The following is a 4969-nucleotide window of genomic DNA, read 5'->3' as shown; positions in this document are numbered from 1 at the left end:
TTTCTAGCTTTATCATTAGCCCATCGTTAGTACATTCGAATTTAGGCTTAATGCATCACTATACATAAGTGCGGTCAAGCTCTCGGATCTGTAAACATAACTCGGTAACAATCAATAAGTTGGTAAGTAGATTCTGTTTTAATTGTGTAGTTAGTTAAAATCTCCACTGGTAACTGCAGGTTTTGTTGAGTCGAATTACGGCGCTAAGGTAAACCCTTCATATTGGGGAGTGAGATGCTAAACATACCAAATAGCAATCTTTACACTCTAACAAGAGTACCCTTAACCCTTTCAGTTCACCTCAAAATGGATACCTACAGGTTTTCTCGTATTCATAAGTTAATATTAAGTAATTAGACCTTGGTTAGATATAAGTATATAATATTTTTATTTTTGTTACCGGGGCCCCGTTTGTATGTTTGCCCCTATTTTTAGGGGCACTTGTGTTTTTTTTTATGTCATTTCAGATGTCTTTCCAAGAAAATTGCTTACCAAATGAGTACCAAGAACTACTTCCACAACCCATAGGAGAAATTGATCAGACTAATTGATGTATCAAGATACTAAAATTATTGGCATACTGCTAACTTTCATTCCAGATGTCTTTCAAAGAACACATTGTATTGTATGTCTATATGTTTTACCAAGATATACACGAACCACCAAGAGACCACTACCGATTTAAAGGATATGTGCAAGTGGGTACCAACAATTACTTCTGCAACCCATACGAATAAATGTAATGAAATTCTATGTTTACCTCTTTTTAGGTCTTGCACGAGATTTGGCAGAAAATATCATCAACTCGAAACCAACTAGCACCACTACTACCTGAACTACCGCCTACAACTGAATCGGATGATATGACATAATCGAAAGGAAAATTAACTGTGAGATAAGACTTACTATTATCATAGTAGTATTTAGTTAATATCAGGTTAGGGGACGTTTCGACATTAAAATCTTTGGCCGTACTTTTTTTGGGGTTGTTCGCGTACTTTTATTCAGAGCTCAAAAGGGTGGCGTCATGAAAGAACCTCTCTTATATTTTTCGCGCTCTTCTTTACATTAATTAATTAATTATCATTTGTCCTTAAACTTCATAGGCTGGGAACCTATGAAGTTTTTTTTCAAGTGTTTACATGGTGGATCTGGGGGGTACATCATGTAAATGCTCTTTTTTTATAAATTTACAATCACCGCTAAAATACTAAAGTTACACATTTTATATTGATTTTTTTCTTTACCACGAGAGGTTCTTTCATTTTAAAAACCGAAATTTTTGGGTACATTAGGTCATTTCGCGGAGGTTCTTCTATTCGCGATATATTCGGGTCAGTTAGGCATAATTAGTTTGTAAGTTAGTTTAAGTGGATTAGGGCTGCACAAATCGATACTTAGTAGTATTTACACTATATCCATTTCCATCTGAAATGTTAGAAACGTAAATATGAATAGAAGTATCTATTTCTGTGGCGACACCACATTAAAAAAAACGCGCCTGGCAACTCTACCCCATGGGTGGTGAGGAAAAGAGTTGCATCCTAATTAAGTACATATAATTATCAAAATTAAAATATTTAAATAATTATGTTAATTAATAAACATAAATGTGACAATATATGTGTCAAAATATCTTAAAATAAAATTTTTGCAAAATAATCTTTGCTTTTTAATATATGGTTAATGTTATTTTTAAATTTTTTTTCAGAACTTCATAAAGAATTATTAGATGCTTTCAGAAAGAATATTGTCAATAATTATTAATTTTGAATTAGTTGAAAAAATACTATAAATACTATAAATACTACAATGCGAAGAGGTATATGGTTTTTGATAAAATATATTTTATCTCTTTGCATTGTAGTATTTTTTCAACCTCTAATTCAAAATCAATTACTATTATTCTTTTTAAAAGCATCTAATAATTCTTCAGAATATGTGAGATTTAAAACTTTAGTCAGAATTAAAAATAAAATTTGAATTATTTTCGATATAAACAAAAAGAATTTTTTGAAAAAAATTTGAAGCAAATTTTTTTTTTCAAAATTACTTATTTTGTTGAAATAAGTAGAAAGTTTTTGAATCATTCAAATCGGACGCTTAGTTCTCTCAAAAACTGCCATTTTTGCACATTTAGCTAGGTGTCTCCGTAACGGCTAGACCTGCCTTTGCCAGAAGCTAATTACCACTTCTTCCCATCATTACAAATTGAATGTTTTTTAGATCATTCAAATTGGATGCTCCGTTTTCTCAAAAACTCGATTTCTATTTTCTGCACTTTTTGCTCCGTAACTCCGAAATTACTATTTAAAATTACTACAACTTACCCAACGCAAAGTTAAAAATTATATCTAAATAATTCAAAATAAATTGTTTATTTAAAAAAGTAAAATTTTGTCTATTAAAAAGGGCGCCAGAACGGATAGGGCCTAGGGCGGCAGAAAGCTTAATGCGCCACTGCTTTTGGTATGTTCCGTGTGATCAAATTATATGAATATTATGGTTACTTTTGTAACTAATAAAGGTATCTATGATATTAATAAAACCTTGCATAAAAAAGTAACATGCATATTGCATTTTTTATAATTACGAAATAACCTTCACTGCCAACAATAAAATGAAATCGCTAATTTCTTCATTTCTGTCAATCCAAATATTTTTTTAGAAAGTTGTGATGAAGAATATAGCCCTTCTTCAATTCATGCAACCATTACCCAAATAAGAAGTTATAAACATGATAAGTTAATCTCTGGTAATTGTTTCTTTAATATCAATTATTTTTTCTAGCTGTTTGTAGTATTTATGAATGAAGTTATGAAATTAATTGCAACTATTAACTATATTAGAGATTTTTATGCATATCTTATATATAAAATTCTTCTGTAACAATGTAAGTTTCATATTTCCTCCTAAACTATAATTCGGATTTTCATGAATCTTCCTGAAGTTTGTTCGGGAAATTTTTTAGAATGTTTTGATTCATAGAAATATAATTAAATTGTAGAAATAAATAGAAAAAATTACAAAAAACCGCTTATCATTGTTTGCCCTTGAAAATATTTGAAGCTTAGTTTGACATTAAAAACAATTGAGGACTGTCATTTGCCAAACATTTCTATTCACTTATAGGCTAAGGCAATATTAGAATATAATAAATTCATGATTATGAATAAGGAAAATGTAATGTCTACATTATTAATGCCGAAAAGCAGCTGAGATGTGCCAAAAATTAAATTAATATAAGATGCAAATAATATAACATGCATTTGATAAGTGATGCAGTCTGCGCATGCGTCTGACGTGCGCGTGTGTTTGCTTTTGCTTGCAATAATTTTGTTTGCGCACTTTGCGAACAGATTCGCCGTACGAATTCGCGCAAAGGAGCGAGCCATAAGTAATTGCGCTCAAAAATATTCAATTTGCAGTCGTTTTGCCTTACTATACTAAGTCACAATACAAAAAAAATTATTTAGAAGTTTCATTGTGTCAAAAATTCATATGTTTGTCATTGGGTACGGAATATTTACTCAATGGAGCGCTTTGGTTTTGAAATTTTTACTATTTTCCAATTCGTTTGGAATTTTGGAACTAGGTTCATCTTACTCTTCAGAAGTGAAAACAATTTAGACTCCTTTAGCACTTCGGGTGGATGACATTTCTTTTCAGAGGTGTAATTTTACTTTTTTCAAAATAACGTTGGGTATCGATAAAAGAACTAATTATACGAGAAAAATATTTAATAATGTTTTTCAAAAAAGGAAATACTTTTCAAGTTACTGGCTACTGAATATTTGTTTCTTTTTTGCGTTTTTCATCATTTGTTGCTAACACCTTCAAAAATATACATTTTAACGAAAGTCATGTAATGAACAGAATTATATCAATTAAAATCTTAATAAATCGCTATTTTATAGTGTTTTAGGAACATTATCAGGCTAGGTATGAAAATGGGTTTTTATAGTGCTCAAAATAAGCTTTAAAATGAGTACTTCTGCGTGTAAAATGAGTAAACTATCATGCAAATAAAAGACGCATATAATGTTTTTTCATTTAAATCAAATAGTTTTTCAGTGCCATTTCCACCAAAATTAAAAATAATCATATTCAATCTAGAATTAACTTGGTTTAAGAGATCTTGATGGATTCTGGAAAATACCACAACTTTAGTACAAATGATTCTTAAAAAACTCATGATTTCATGAAAAAAAAACATTTAAAAAAAAACAACCAATTTCTCATCATAATACCTCTGAAAGAATACGTATAAAAGTATATATATAAGAAAATTCGAGGTATTTTTCTGACTAATTATTATTGTTTATTATTTTTTCGTTACACAAATATTGATAGATGTATGATTAATTAAGGAGCTGTCCAACCAGAGGTCTTTCGAGCCCTTTAACCCTTCGCCGTTTTACAATAAGAGAAGTTACGGTAAAATTAATGATAGAGAAAGTTGTAGCTCATTTGATCACCTTTAAAATAGTGTATTACAAGTTCTGATAAAATCAGAATTAAAAGAGTTATAATCCAATTAATGCTGTGGATGGTGACGGAGTGCAAATTGTTAAAAACATTGAAATTAAGATAAAGATTAGCCTATTTCCAAAATATCAAGTAAATTGGAGCACAGTAAAAAAATTTACAGAGCAATAATTTTGTTGATCGTAAGTTGAATAGAGCACATGTGAACAGGATTTGACAAATTAATTCACTTCAAATATAAACTTAAGCAATAATGTATATTGATTTATTAGAGAAAAAAATGCAATTTAGATATTAAAATTACTTAAAGCCAGTTAAAATATGGTACAAAATTATAAAAATTATAGGCAACATTATTGAAGCAATTATTTTGGGTGAGAAAAATAAAAGGTGATATTGCACCTTGCCGCGAATGCTATATATTAATTCTTTCTGAATTTGTTGTACTTTTTAAAAGATTTCAATTTTCAACATGAGTATC

This window comes from Ctenocephalides felis, unplaced genomic scaffold, assembly GCF_003426905.1.
Source record: "Ctenocephalides felis isolate EL2017-DRISC unplaced genomic scaffold, ASM342690v1 CF-g0.4_SCAFFOLD_01080, whole genome shotgun sequence".
Taxonomy (NCBI): Eukaryota; Metazoa; Arthropoda; class Insecta; order Siphonaptera; family Pulicidae; genus Ctenocephalides; species Ctenocephalides felis.
Note: the sequence above shows the minus strand (reverse complement) of the source record.